This window comes from Lathyrus oleraceus, chromosome 7 (genome assembly GCF_024323335.1).
Source record: "Lathyrus oleraceus cultivar Zhongwan6 chromosome 7, CAAS_Psat_ZW6_1.0, whole genome shotgun sequence".
Taxonomy (NCBI): domain Eukaryota; kingdom Viridiplantae; phylum Streptophyta; class Magnoliopsida; order Fabales; family Fabaceae; genus Lathyrus; species Lathyrus oleraceus.
Window position 1 is genome coordinate 383,202,849 of NC_066585.1, and position 16,959 is coordinate 383,219,807.

Here is a 16,959-nt window from a genome sequence, read left to right on the forward strand (position 1 = left end):
ATCCTTTATTTAGCTTAAGTCACTTTTGCACACAGAAGGCTTTCTCTTGGGCTACCTTACAATGAGACCCTTTAGTTTCTTGTTGGTTACTTTTCATTCATGTTGCATAAGCCAAATTTCATAATCAAATAAGCCAAACCCTTGATTCAACGTCAAGTAGCATTTTCATAATCAAACTCAAAACACTTAATAATTACGATTATTATTGTGCACCATGAGCCTTAAATGGTGGAGAATGAGTAAGAATGGAATATTCCTACCCTTACTCTGATTATTTTTGACGCAAGACGCTTGTCTTGTTGTTTAGAATAATCTCCTCCTCCCATAGATTTTAGTGCAATATAATCACAAACGTTAATTTCATTAAACCCTTATTCAAGGTAAAAATAATACAACTCATCAAACTCATTTTTGTGCCTTAGGACATCATCCCGAAAACCCTTTTTCAAAGGTAAAATCAACCAACACACAAACATTTTCTAATCCGAACTACGGAGCTCTGATTCCTCATCCCCAAATAAGTGATACGTAGGCACAAGGGCCACAATCCTTGGCGAGCACTATAATAACAAAAACACCCCCTCTTTCACACATATTCTTCTTAAAATAAAACAATGATAGATAAATCCCATGTATGTAAAACAACCCAAATGGTTCCCATGGAGTACCATGGACATAAGGGGTGCTAATACCTTCCCCTTGCGCAACCGACTTCCTAACCCAAATCTAGGTTGCGAGACCGATTCCTTATTCTTGTTTAGCACTTCCCGTGCGAGTCTTTTTTCCGAGGGTTTTATCAATTATTTCTCCTCGCCTTTCCGATAGAGTCACACAAATAACATTCGATGGCGACTCTTCTGATTTTGCCTCTTTTTGGCATCTCTTTATCCCGGTTTCGTTATTGTGAAATCCCGGTAGCGACAACTAGCAACTCTCCTGGGGGCTTATAGCTCCAAGCTAGAGAGAGTCAAAACTAATTTAGTTCAAATTGCTATGAATGTTAATATATTGTTTTCCTACTTATTGCTTCTTTATATCTTGTTTTATTATTTATGCTATGTGATTTATTCTGCTATTATATTGGGTGGTCTATGGTGCTTGATAGATGTTATGAGATAAGCTTCGTACCCAAGCTTTGAGAAGAACATAGAACCTGGAGTTATGTAGTATTGAACCGAGAGGTATACACCTCGTTGGGACAATACGAGGACTCCACCTAGAGTAGATCTGTTTGGAATTTCCATCACAATATGGTTAGCCCATTATTGCGAGGAAACTTTGAACATGATCCCTGACTCTAGGAACGTCGCCTTAAACCTAAGTACATCTTCATGATTGGAGATTGTGTAGTATTGAACCGAGGGGTCTACACCCTGTTCGAACAATACGAAGATCCCACTTAGAATAGATTGATTCATAACTTTCATCACGATGTGGATAGCCCATTATTGCAATGGAAGGATGAACATAATCCATGACTCTAAGTTTTGTCTTGGAAAGGAACAACCTTAGGAGCCATCCTTTGTGTGTGGGGTAGAGAACATAGAACCTCGGTATAGGGTGTACCATATGATACTCATGATATCCTGGATCCTAACTATACCTGAATTACATTTTCTTTGTATACCTAAATACAAAATTTCATGCATTCTCATCTCATCATCATGCATTGCATATCATTTTCATAAACAAAAAACCCATCCCATCCTTTGTCCATAACCCGCAGTTGAATTCCCGACATTCGTATCGGACTTGAAGTAGCTCTGGAAAGATTATGGATCCGTTGGAGCAAAGACATATTGCATTAATAGGAGATGTTGGCTTGATGAAAAACCAGATATACCAACTTGTGGAGGCTATGATAGCTTTAGCAAAGAGGGAAGACAACATCCAGCAGACTGCAATGGTTGAAAATGTTGTGCTAGCTCCAGTAAATGGTCATATCCAACCTCAGCTTATGCGAACCCTAGTTAATAACTCTGTTGTACAAGAACGTCATATTGTTCAAGATTCGTCTTATCATGATGTTGTTGAGTATCACAGTTTTTCATTCTCTATGCCAGACTCCCATGGGACAAGCCTTGTGGTTAATACTGAACAACCACAAGATGATGAGATTACTGAAAGATGTCGCGTGCTAGAAAAAAGACTTAAGGCCATAGAAGGACAAGATACTGTTGAACTGAATGCTTTAAAGTTGTGTTTAGTGCCTGGCCTGGTTATACCCCCCAAGTTCAAAGTACCAGAATTTGAGAAGTACAAAGGGGATAATTGTCCAAAGCACCATTTGGTGATGTTTTGTCGCAAAATAGCTTCTCATGCCCATAATGGTAAGTTAATGATTCACTGTTTCCAGGACATTTTAACTGGGGGCATCATTGAGTTGGTATATGAAGTTAGAAAGAAGTCACATTCAATCATGGTTGGACCTAGCTAATGCCTTTTTGAAGCAGTAAAAACATAATTTGGACATGGCTCCCGACCGCATGCAGCTGAAAGCCTTATCTTAGGAGAATAACGAATCCTTCAGAGGGTATTCCCAAAGATGGAGAGAGTTAGCAGCTCATATTGAACCACCACTCTTAGACAAAGAAGTGATTGAATTATTCAAAGATACCTTGCGAAGTCCTTACTTTGAAAGGATGATTAGTAGTGCAGCATCAGACTTCGCTCACTTGGTGTCAGTTGGAGAACGCATCGAGTATGGCCTCAAAAGTGGAAAAATCCAATGCGCCTCAAATAGTCATAGCATTGAGAGTGAATCTATTCCCAGTTCCCAAAAGGAAGAAAAGGCTGAAATTAATGCAGACTGGGAAGCTCCACAAGCTTCACATCAGACACCATTCTCTCCACATGGTCGGTATCCTACAAATCAAGGATCTCTTCAGTATCAACGACAGATTCCACCTCAGCAACCATACAAACGACAGGATTTTCCACATCGACAGCGTCAACATGCTCAATAAAGGCCAAGAAAGCCAGAGAGACACATTGATCCAGTTCCAATGCCATACAGTCAATTATTGCCATATTTGATCAAAAGAGGATTGATAGTGCCGAAGGAACTGAATCCAATAATTCCTCCATACCCATCAGGCTTTGACACCAACGCCCAATGTGACTTCTATGCTGGGGCACAGGGACATTCAACTGAAGACTGCAAACTGCTCAACAGCAAAGTACAAACCCTTCTTGATTCCAAGATGTTCTCATTTGTGCCTCGAAGCTTGCAAATCAATAATACTTCTTCGCCTAGCTATGCAGGTCCATTAGTCCAAACTGTGGAAGTGATTTCCAAGAATAGGTCTGAAGATTATTATCATATTGTTCTCGATGAGCATAACTACCACTACTCTAAAGGAGGCTAGCCCAGCAGTGAACCAGACACGAGAAAGCTTCCTCTGTACTAGCAACCATTTGGCTATTCCTAGCATTTCATTTGTATTTTTCTTTGCATATTAAGTACTTATCTGCTTTTAAGTATTCTTAATTTCCTTTAATGGTAATGTTAAAAAAATGATCATGCATGTTTTAAATGAATCCTTTCATATTCGCTCACCATTTCCATTTATATAAAAGAAAACAAAAGGATATGTCTCTCATTCACTTATAAAATTGTTGTTTTAGCAAATATTGAAGGGAGGATGACGAAAATGAAATACCCATAATTTCTAATAGTATGCTTATGGATAAACCTTGCTGATGATGTACAGGAATTGTTTCAAATTCCCAAACACTGGAGAAATAAGGATTTAATCCCTAGTCAACCACTTCGAGCCTAGAAGTATGAGTTTCTTTCGGATCTACAAACCCTTATATTTAACCTGGGGCAAGGTAGTGTTCAGTTAATCTGACTACGCATTCAAATTACAAGATGAAACATCCCGTATGAGGATCGACTACATGCCATTCTTCGCACACATCCTGAAGTGTCGAAGGAACCTTGAAAAATCCCAAAGTTATGTCGGTTGTTCTTCAATGACCAATGACTTGGCATTCATAATTTTCCAAAACAAATCGAAGAAAGAGCCCGTTAAGTCGAACACCCAAAGAGACGACTTAGGATAAAAAAATAGGGGCAATCCCGATGGACTAAGGCTTCAAAAAATGGTCCAAGCAAAAGTTAGGGATCAAAACAAAAATCAAAAGAGGCAGTGAAAACCCTCAACAAAACAAAACAAGATTCGGTGACCACCATACCAAAATCAAAGGGTCACCAACATCCATGAAGAGCAAAATAAGATGACTGTCATTTCAAGAGATCTTACACTGCCAAACTCTCTTAAAAAATGAATGTGTGTGTTGACTTAACTAAATGTAGGATTGGAGATCATCATGAAGAAGGGATGGGTTAAAACAAAATTTGAGCCTTACATCCTTTGTTTCAATAACCATGAACCAAGCCACGTCACAACTCTTAAAAGACCTAATTGAAGCCAGGTTTATTCTGAAAGCATACTACAACAAGGTTGCTTAAACTAACTCCTAGATATTTGCTAACCACTTGTATTGGCATCATATTCTTGTTGTTTCTTCCACACTAGCTAAACCATCACTGCATTTGGACTAATGGTCCATTCGTCACACACTATCACATCACCTCAATAAATGATTTTTCAAACCTGCATGAATATCGCATTGAAATTACCATTGATTACGTAAACAATTTTAACTGCAAGTAAGTACTTGACATCATGAAACTTCAAAGAAGCAATCAGAGAAGAACTTGATCATTCGTCAATGCTGACCCGAATGAAGACCACCTCCTAACCCTATAGATTAGGGGCATGGCATCTAATGACTATGATAACCTGAGAGCTGGTCAGGATGAAAGACTAATCTCTAAGCATCAGTTGATCAAGGAGGCAAATCATTTCAAAATATCCAGTCCATCTGGGGCAAGACTTTCAAATATCTCAATCAGGGGCAAACTACTGTAAGGCCCATACACTGGGGATACATTGGTTCAAGTCATGGCATAATTATTCCCAAGGTTTCCTTTCAAAGGTGAATGCCTTTAGAGAACCTACAGGATGGGGTAGACAAGTTCTGAAGAGCCTTGAGGCATAGCAAAAGCACAACCATCATACATTGATTACATCACTAAGCTTATTAAATCATTTTTAGTCCGTCAAGGCATATCAGGCAAAGAAGTTGATGTTCCCTCAAGAACAAACACACAGTCTATCAGAAAATGATCAAATTGGGGGGACCAAGAGCATCCATGATTATCCTCCAATCATCACATAGTCAAAGTACAGAGTGTCGGGAAGTCGAAACCCTTCACCAACCAAAAGTTGAATCTCTATTGGCATCTCCAAAAAACAAAGTCCAATCCATATTGGCAACTACCAGAAATAAAATTCCACTTTGTTGACATCCTCATAACACCAAAGTCCAATCCCTATTGGCATCTCCGGAACCAAAGTCCAATCCATATTGGCAACCACCAGAAATAAAAGTCCACTTTGATGTCATCCTCATAACACCAAAGTCCAATCCCTATTGGCATCTCCGGAACCAAAGTCCAGTCCATATTGGCAACAACAAAAACTCCACTTTGATGGCGTCTTCATAAACTCAAATCCAATCAACATTGGTACCCAGAAAGTCTCACCTTCAAAAAGGGAGATCAATCCAAAAACAAACCAATATTCATCTTGCATTACCACATGCACTGCATACAATAAGCACACATGACTTTCCTTCCAAATAAGGAAGTTGCATATCAAAAATCTCTCTCACAAAAATAAGAAATTTTCATCAAAATGCATCATACGCACGGCTCATTATTACTAGAATAAGCAAGTGGGAGGCGCACGCCTCACTATCGTGCATATTCGATTTCCACAAACAGCTTTTCAATAAAAATTTAAACGAAAAAAGGAAATAGGAGGTGTTCGCCTTGTTATTCCTCGAAAGGTTGAACGATTGGTGTGCACCATATTGCTTAATACTTTGTCATTCTTCTTCTAAAATACCAAACATATTAAACCTAAATTTCTCGCCCCCGTGCGACCAACATCGAAACTCTTTTCAAAAATAACATTGTTTAATCCTTTCTAATGCGCACAACAAACTAGTGCTTAAGCCTCCGCCGAGAGTAGACAAGCCAGTGTTTAGCCTTTAGAATACGATCTAAACAGTTGTTCAGTAAAAGATACCAACAAACCATAGTTCCCCAAACTACGAATGCTCTGATTTCCTTATTGCGGAAAAAAACCTCCCTTTTCTCTCTTCTGATGTTTCCATCCATCTCTTTTCAATTTTTTTATTACTCGAAGAAAACAAACAACATTAACTAACATTCAAATTGCAAATTAAACTAAAAGGTTCTCGTTAAGTACAACGGACGTGAGGGGTACTAATACCTTCCCCTAGCGTAATCGACTCCCAAACCCGAATATGGTTGCGACGACCATTTATTCAATTTTTAAAAGGTTTTATCGATATTCTCTTATTCCTTTATTGGGATAAATAAAGTTCGGTGGCGACTCTGTTCGAACAAATTTTTTTCGCGACCATCGCGAGGAATTGTATTTTTCGAGATGCGACAATGTGAATGTGATTGTGCTTGTATTCAAGACCCATGAGCGGGTAGTTATTCAATTTGATAGTATAAGCAACAACAATGTCAATAGATCGGTATCACCGTTGGTTATATGGTTAGCAGGCCATGTTCCCTACTCATCCGATAAAGCTGTTCCATATCAGTACAATGCCACAGTGATTGAAGATGGCCAAGAGGTTCCTCCACCAGTCGCAGACTCAATGCTGAATATCGCAGATATAGAAAAGGCGACCCGTAGCGGTTGTGTGTTCAGTCCCGTGTTCCCAAAGATAGTAGAAGATGTTACAATAGGCAAGAAAGTAGAGATTCTAGTGGTGAATCCGGTTAGTGCTTCAACATGTCAGTCTGGTGAGTCCAGCAAGTTGAAGACTAACGATGATGATGAAGTTTTAAAATTGATTAAGAGAAGTGAATTCAATGTTGTGGAGCAGCTACTCCAAACTACATCAAAAATCTTCGTGCTATCATTACTGATGAATTTTGAAGCATATAGGGAAGCATTGCAGAAAGTGCTAGAGCATGCTTATGTTGAGCACGATGTGACCGTGGATCAGTTTGTGATGAAGAGCTTCCCGAGGAAGGCAGAAATCACAATCTGGCACCCCATATTTCAATAAATTGCAAAGAGGACGCTTTGTCCAATGTGTTGGTTGACACTGGGTCATCTTTGAATATGCTTCCGAATTCAACTTTGTCAAGACTCTCATATTAAGGCTCCCTGATGAGGTATAACGATGTGGTTGTCAAAGCATTCGATGGTTCGCGTAAAATTGTCATCGGTGAAGTGGACCATCTATTGAAGATAGGTCCGAGTGATTTCCAGATTACTTTCCAGGTAATGGATATCCACCCGGCCTATAGTTGTTTGTTAGGAAGGCCATGGATTCATGAAGATGGAACAGTGATATATACTCTACACCAGAAGCTGAAATTTGTGAAGATTGACAAGCTTGTCGTTGTTGGTGGAGAGAAGGCATTGTTGGTGAGCCATCTGTGATCTTTCACATATTTTGATGCTTAGGAGGAGGTTGGAGCGTCGTTCCAAGCCTTATCTATTGATGATGAATTGAAGAAAATTGGGGTACCCATGTCTTCTTTGAAGGATGCACAAGAGGCTATTCAGGCTGGCATCATTGATCAGTGGGGTCGTGTTGTGGAGATTGCCGGGAACAAGAACATAGCCGAATTGGGATTTCAACCAGGGCCGTTCAACACCAAAGTCAAAGTTATGCAACCGATATTCCGCAGTGGGGGGGGGGGTTCATTCATGGGAATGATCAACACACACAGCTGCCATTATTGAAGACAGTGGTGATGAAGACGAAGCTTGCGCCAACTTTGTGACGCATGGTCGGACTTGCAACAATTGGGTTGTTGTTGATGTTCATGTTGTCATTCATCATTCTAAGTAATTTGTTTTATTATTTGTAAGAAAAATCCGTCTCTTATGCCTAAGAGAGAAATGAGCATTGTTGGGCATTTTTATTATTATCATCAATAAAATACAATTTTATTCATCCACACTTATGATGTTTTATTTTTACTTTTTGCTTTTTCTAAAAATGGTAATCACAAAAAACATAAATAAATAATAATCTTCCATCTGCATAATATTTGTTCGCACTTCACTCCTCTAAAATCAAAATATCAAATTATTATGCAGGTTGGTTCTCAAACCCATTGAATACAATGATCTTACTCCCTCTCCAAAGTTTGATTCTCCTGTGTTTGAAGCTAAGGAAGAGATTGATGATGAAGAAGTATCTGATGAATTATCTCGTTTGCTTGAGCATGAGGAAAAAGCCATTCAGCCGTTTGAAGAGCATATTGAACTGGTCAACTTGGGTTCCAAAGATGATGTGAAGGAAGTCAAGATTGGGTCTCAAATGTATCTTGAAGCTAAGAAGGGGTTGATTGATCTTCTTCGGTATTATTCTGATGTGTTTTCTTGGTCCTATCAAGACATGTCTGGGTTGGATTTTGAGATTGTGGAGAATAGATTATCGTTGAAGCCAGAATGCCCGTCGGTCAAACAGAAGTTAAGAAGAACTCATCCGTATATGGAAGTGAATATCAAAGAGGAAGTGTAGAAGCAAATTGACACTGGTTTTCTTATTACCTCCGATTATCCGCAGTGGGTGGCCAATATTGTGCATGTTCCTAAGAAAGATGGAAAAGTCCACATGTGTATTGATTATAGGGATTTTAATAAAGCTAGTCTGAAAGATGATTTTCCTCTGCCACACATCGATATGTTGGTAGACAATACAACTAAATTCAAAGTGTTTTCGTTTATGGACGGATTTTCCGGTTATAATCAAATCAAATTGGCACTTGAAGATATGGAGAAGACCACATTCATTACACCCTAGGGAACATTCTGTTATAGAGTAATGCCTTTCGATTTAAAGAATACTGGTGCAATGTACCAGAGAACTATGACCACTCTTTTTCATGACATGATGCATAAAGAGATTCAAGTCTATGTTGATGATATGATTGCTAAATCAAATGATGAAGAAGAACATGTTGAGCATGAAGTTATTCCACCATTTGAGAAAGTATAAACTCCACTTGAATCCCAATAAGTGCACTTTTGGTGTTCGTTCTGGTAAGTTGTTAGGCTTTATTGTCAGTGAGAAGGGTATTAAAGTTGATCATGCCAAGGTCAAGGCAATACAAGAGATGCATGCACCCAAAACTGAGAAGCAAGTTAGAGGTTTTCTCGGCCGCTTGAACTATATCTCAAGATTTATATTGCATATGATTGCCATGTGTGCGCCTATATTCAAGCTTCTTCGAAAAGATAAATCTTGTGATTGGATCGAAGATTTCCATAAAGCTTTTGATAGTATCAAAGAATATCTGCTCAGGCCTCCGATTCTGTCTCTTCCTGTTGAAGGAAAACCTCTATGCTTGATGAGAGTATGGGTTGTGTTCTTGGTTAGCAAGATGAATCTGGAAAGAAAGAGTATGCAATCTACTACCTCGGTACGAAATTCACCGACTGTGAGACTCGGTATTCTATGTTTGAAAAAACATGATGCGCATTGGCTTAGGCTGATAAGCGTCTGCGCCAGTATATGTTGAATTGTACTACTTGGTTGATATCCAAAATGGATCCAATCAAGTACATTTTTTAGAAGCCTGCTTTAACTAGGAGAATTACACTTTGGCAAATGTTATTATTTGAGTATGATATTGAATACCGATCTCAGAAAGCTAACAAGGGTAGTATCTTGGATGACCATTTGGCTCACCAACCGGTTGAAGATTACCAGTCAGTGTAGTATGATTTTCCTGACGAAGAGATTTTGTACTTGAAGATGAAAGATTGTGATGAACCATTGCTTGAAGAAGGGCCAGAGCTTGGTTCCCGTTAGGATATGGTATTTGATGGAGCTGTTAATTCTTATGGTAATGGCATTGGGGAAGTGATTATTACTCCTCAAGGCACTCATTTTCTGTTTACAGCTAGATTAACTTTCAAGTGTACAAACAACATGGTTGAGTATGAAGCTTGCATTATGGGGCTCGAAGAGGCCATTGATCTCAAAATAAAGTATCTTAACATCTACGGAGATTCGACTTTGGTTGTGAATCAAATCAAGGGTGAATGGGAGACGAATCAACCCGGTTTGATACCGTATAGAGATTATGCAAGGAGGATTTTAACTTTTTTTATAGAGGTTGAGTTTCATCATATCCCTCGAGATGAAAACCAGATGGTAAATTCTCTTGCAAAGTTGGCTTCAATGATAGTGGTGAAATTTTGGAATGAAATTCCCAATTTGACTGTAATCTGTCTTTATAGGCCAGCTCATGTGTTTTATGTTGAAGAAATCAAAGATGAAAATCCATGGTATTATGATATCAAGTGTTTCCTACAAAATCATATTTACCCGCCTAGGGCATCTTTGAAAGATAAGAAGACTTTGAGAAGATTAGCTGGCAACTTCTACCTAAATGGTGATATGATTTACAAGAGAAACTTTGATATGGTTTTGCTCAAAGGCATGGATAGACATGAGGTAGACCTATTGATGACTGAAGTCCATGAAGGCTCCTTTGGTACTCATTCTAATGGACATGTTATGGCAAAGAAGATGTTGAGAGCAGGTTACTATTGGTTGACAATGGAATCTGACTGTTGCAAGTTTGTGAAGAAATGCCACAAGTGTCAAATCTATGCAGATAAGATTCATGTTCCCTCGACAATGTTGAATGTCATTTCCTCTCCATGGCCCTTATCCATGTGGGGAATTTCTATTATTGGTATGATTGAGCCCAAAGCTTCAAACGGACATCGTTTCATTCTGGTGGCTATTGACTACTTCACAAAGTGGGTTGAAGCGGCATCGTACGCAAATGTGACCAAGAAAATTGTTGTAAGGTTTATCAAGAATCATATTATATGTCATTATGTTGTGCCAAGTAAGATCATTACTGATAATGGATCGAACTTGAACAACAATATGGTGGAAGCTCTTTGCAAAGACTTCAAGATTGCACACCATAATTCTTCTCCCTACAGACCCAAGATGAATGGGGCTGTTGAAGTTGCAAATAAGAACATCAACAAGATCATACAGAAGATGGTTGTGACATATAAAGATTGGCATGAAATTCTCTCATTTTCTTTGAATGGGTACCGTACATCCATCTGCACTTCAACAGGGGCAACCCCTTTATCTCTTGTTTATGGCATGGAAGTTGTGTTCCCAGTAGAGGTTGAGATCTCGTCACGGGGTGTGCTAATGGAAGCCAAGTTAACAGAAGCTAAATGGTGTCAGACCAGATATGATCAATTGAATTTGATTGAAGAGAAAAGATTGATTGCCATGTGTCATGGTTAGTTATATCAACAGAGAATGAAGAAAGCCTTTGGTAAGAAGGTCAAGCCTCGTGTGTTTAGAGAGGGTGACCTCGTGCTGAAGAAGATTCTATCCTTCAAACCTGATGCTAGGGGCAAATTGACTCCTAATTATGAAGGCCCGTATGTTGTTAAGAGATCCTCTTCAGGCGGTGCTTTGATTCTTACGACTATGGATGGTGAAGAGTTCACTCGCCCTATAAATGCCGATGCAGTCAAGAAATGCTTCGCCTAAAAAAAGAAAAGAACAACTCGTTAAGTTGAAACCCGAAAGGGCGATCCAAGCAAAAATTAGAGACACAAAACAGAAAATTTATCCCGATAGGTTGAATACCCCATCTTGGGGAAATCAAGGGAAAAATTAGGGATTATGGCAAGTAACTGCATTCGGCTAGTCCTAGGAGGAAGTTTCGAGCAAGTCATTCGTTTCTTGTTTATCATTCTCAACCAAAGACAAGCACAATGGATATTGAAGTTGGTTGGGAGAGTAGTGATCATTGTATTCAATGTAGCCCTTTTCCATGAAAATTACCATTTTCTACTTTATAAAGATTTATGGTGTCTCGCCATTTACGGACTACCATTCTATTAAATAAAGTTGAGCTTTTATCCAATTATTTCTATTCTTATTTACTTCTGTTAAATAAAATTGAATTTTTATGATGATAATTTTAAAATAAATTAATGAACAATAATGGTTTTTCTCAAATAATACAAACAATCACTGTAAGAATAATCAATTTCAGTAAGGAATATCAATATCAATTTCAGAACAGGAAAGTCTTGAAGTGCAAAGCATTGTTGGTCCTCCTTAAGTAGTTGGTTTGATAAATAACCTCTTTCGCCAACAATTCGTCATTTATCCATAGCTCGGTTGATGAGTATTTCTTCCTAAATATTTTGGCATCCCCAGTAGTTGAGCTGATGATCAATTCCCTTTGCAAATCCATGTTCCCTAGCTGAGGTGCTCATGTTTGCATCCCCCGATTTGTGATCTATGATTGGGCCCTGGAGATCTGGAATAATATTTGATTTCCACTAGCATAATTGTGTGGCATAACTTATAAAGTTTTCTCCTTAGTGTGAATCAGATCCGGTTATCTTTTCTTTAGAATTGGTTTATTTCACAATTTCTAAAAAGAATTTGGTGATTATTGAGGAATACAACGATCTTGGTCATAGCATCCCCGACACTTGCCTAACTCCTCGGGCAGAGTTTTGTCTCTTGTATTTCCTGGCGGAGTTCATCTTCTGATATAAGATCCCTTGTTCCCGACCATGTTGGATTCTTAGCGGTTTGTTTCAGTCCCCTACAAGGTTGTCTCCCATTAAATATGGTGTTGACCTAAAATTTTGCGCAGTGTTGACAATTTTGACCCTCGATATGATTGGTTGATCTTCCCTCAATAATTTTCTCTTCTCCCCACGAGGTCTGTCGTAGAAATTTGGAAGCATGTTCTCCATGCCTTTCCCCGACCAGAGTTGTTTTACTCAGAGCTAGATGATTTATTTTCATCCTTAGCATTTTCTCCCGTTGATGTTTCCATCCTGTTGAGTTTAGCCGACTATTGTAGTGATATTTCAAATTTTCTTTATTTGTATCCTTTGTGTTGTTTTTGTCAGCATAATCATAATCACATACATGCATATTCGTGCATATAATACAACATCAAATATTTCATTGTGCATTTTATCGCATTGAATTTTCTTCTGATCTCCTGCCTTAGTGATTTTATCTCCCCATGCAGATTTGGTGTGTATGTCCTCCTTCAATTGTAGAGTTTCAGCCCCTTAAGCAGAAAGAGTTTAACCTTTCTCATTCCCCACTGAGTTATTTCCTCATGGATGATTAGTATTTCAGTTTCCTCCCCATCTAATTATCTGGATGGAACCACTCCCCTTGAGTTATATCCTCATTGGGTTGAGTTTTTGATTGACCGTTTCTTTCTAGTTATTAGCTAGATAAATATTTTGGTCCTCTGAGAGTTTATTACCCAGTGACTGGTAATATCCTTCTCGATTGTTGAGTACATTACTTTTGCCCAATACCCGGTAAAATGTAATCTACTTTCTCTGTTTTCCCTAGCGGATTCGTTCCCACGTTTCCCCAGGTGGTTTATCCTTGATATGTTCATTCTAAATGATGACGGATATTCTTCCTTATTTGGTTTTCTACCTAGTAAAAAGGTAGTTGTAATCCCTATTTCATTCCCCAGGGATTCTATCCTTGATATGTTCACTTTAACCAGTGACGGATTTTCTCCCCCCTCTTTGTATTCTACCCAATAACCGGTAGTTATAATTCCTATTTTATCTTTCCCCTTTGGGTCTATCCTTGATATGTTCACTTTGACGGTGACATATATTCTCTCTTCGGTATTCTCCCCAGTAACCGGTAGTTGTAATTCCTACTTTCCCCTGCTGAGTTTATCCTTGATATGTTCATACTAACCAGTGACGGATATTCTCTTTTTGGTATTTTTATCCAGTGACGGATAGATATAATTCCTTTTTTCTCCCCGACAGTTTATCCTTGATATGTTTACCCTAACCGGTAACGGATATTCTTCCTCTTTCCCCTAGTGGTCTATCCTTGATATGTTCATCATAACTGATGACGGATATTCTTCCTTTGAGTTTATCCTTGATATGTTCACTTTAACCAGTGATGGATACTATAGCGGTAAATTCATGACCATCAAACTATGGATAAGTTTAACGTTAATAAAACTAGAGTCTTCACCGCACTTTTATTGTTCCCAAAGGAAAAGGGAAAAGTACGAACAAAACCCAAAGATAAGAAGTTTTCAAATCAAAACTAATAAAATGTCAGAGATTACAGGTAAGGGGGTTGGTTACATAGAGGGATGGTGTTAGCACCTAAAGTGTCCTAGGTACTCCTAAGGAGCTCTTTTTATGTGTGTATGTGTTTTTGGTATAAAAGATGTTTGAGAAATATAGAGTCTGGGGATGAGAAAAGAATTCATTGATTATATTTTTGTGTTTGACAAGACCTTCGGACTTGTGCCTACGTACCAACATAAAAATGAGGGATCAAAACCTCGTAGTTCGTGGTAACAATTTCAAAATAAGTGGATTACTTTTAATCAAAATTTAAGTTTAAAAGACGCACAAAGGGCCCAAAAGTTTGGATGAGTGTTAGTTCTTTTTGTCTTTTGAAATTTTAAGTCAATATTGTTAAGTTCATTTACAAGTTTTAATTAAGAAAAGAGTTTAAAAAAATACAATGGCATAATGCCAAAGTTTCTAATTTGAAATAAGGTCAAAGTTTTGAAATCGCAAGCGAAGGAGTTTTTTTTTTAAAGGGGGGGGAGACTTTGAAATTTAAGAAGTCGGAGGAGATGAAGTGACTGATCCTAAGCATAAAATTAAAAGTTAAGAGTTGAAAAGATCTGACCAATGGGATGCAATCCAACAGACAAGAATGTCATATAGAAAACCCACTTTCCCTTTGGACTTTGAATAAAGAAAATATCCATAAGCAATTAGCAATATGAAGAGCAAGGCATCAAATAAATATGGACACATCCAAGCAAGCAAATCCATAGCCAATAGTCTTCTTTTGTCTTCTCATGTACCATATGAAACACTCCTTGATTTTTCTCAAAACAAGGTATTAGGGATGAGATCAAAATAACAGTTGCATCAAGACCATGTAGCAGATGAATTCAAGTGGATCCCAATACTTGCATCAGATGAAAGCGAAAATTACAATAACTTGGTCTCAGAAATGTTGGCATTGGCCAAGTCCTTTTGCATATGGAATGTTGCTAATCCTAAGTCCAAAAGTTCAGATCAAACCCAACAGTCCACACAAACATTTTTTAGGATTTTTTGTTGTTTATTAGGTATCTTATGGTCCTAAGACCACAAACATAAACAAAATACTCGAGCAAATATATACAATCACAATATATGGCTCAAATGAGCAAAGTGAAAATGGCATAAGCATAAATAAGTTAAATGATATGTAAATGACAATGAATGGTAAATGACTAGAAATTAAATTGCATAAAAAAATAAATGACTTGAAAGTAAAAGCAATATTAATAAAAGTCAGTCAAATGTTAGTTAATTAGATGTTAGTGATGTTTTTCTTTTCAATTGATTTAGCCATTCTTTGGAGAACACTCAGCCATCTATTCACAAGCATGGATCCTTGAACCAAGACATCTTCCAAAGGAAGGAAAAAAGACCAAGTTTTCACACAATACCATGAAAGATGGGAGACTTACAATCTCACTTACTAGAATGATATGCCTTTGGGGTCAAATTTAGCTCTATGTTAAGCAATCGTAATTGGACTTATGTAGAAGTCACAACTATCTGAGGTCGGACAATAAAAATTTAGGTGTTAATGCATGTTAGAGATTTGGTATATCGAACCAAACTCCTAAAACATACCACACACTAAAAATAAAAAAAGATCAAAGGATTGACATATCTCATCCATACTTGTATTGGTTCATCTAACACAAGGTTATTGATGAACCAATTAGCCTTAGGATTTTTGAAATTTCATTGGTCAATGAAAGAGATGGGGAAGAATGGGATTGAAGATGAAGAGGGAGGAAGATGAGAGAAACACAAACTGGTCATGGGAGGAATTTTATCAAATTAAAATCATTCATTCATTTTGGGAGATAAAATGTACATTTCATCAATCCCTTAACTCCAATGATTTTAACTCAACAAAATTCAAATCAACCTTGACCAACGCCCAAACACATAATCAAACATTAGAAGTCAATAAAAATGGCTCAACATTATTTTTACACAATTAATCAATTATAAATCAAATTAAAAATGCATTTAAATTCAATTTAATTTGGTCAAAACCTAAAATCTCTTCAAAACACCAAAAAATGGCCAAGAGATATATCCTAGGTCAAACAAGGTCAAAGGACCTTATACAAAAAATATCATGATTTTTGAAAAGTCAGAAGTATTTTTAAACAATTAAAAATATGCACAAAAAAATTTAATTCATGAAAAATATCAAAATTAATCCAAAAAATATTTTTAATTCAGAAAATGAAAGAGGAAAATATGTAAAGATTTTTGGTGAAAGTCTCATATTTTTTGGATTAAAAATGAAATATATATGAATTAAACAAAATAAATGGACTAAATAGAAAATCAAAAAATAAAAAGAAATTCAAAAAAACAAGGGCCATCAGATCTCCCTCGTCAATTGAGGTGGCAGATCTAATGGCCACACGGATCATGTCCATGGTGTTCCAAAGTCAGCGCGTGACAACATTGGTAATTAAAACCAAAGGCAAAGATTAAAACAATTTAAATAGATTTGATGGTTGAGAGGCGTGACAACACACCACCGGGGCTAGGGGTCCAATATTCTTCTCTGGTGGATCTTACCGGACTGGTCCGCCATCAACCATCACTAAAATAAAAACCAAGGACAGGGATTCAAAGAAAAAATGCTCAGGAGCTCGAATCTGGCCTCAATTTTCTCTAATTCCAAGTATATAGA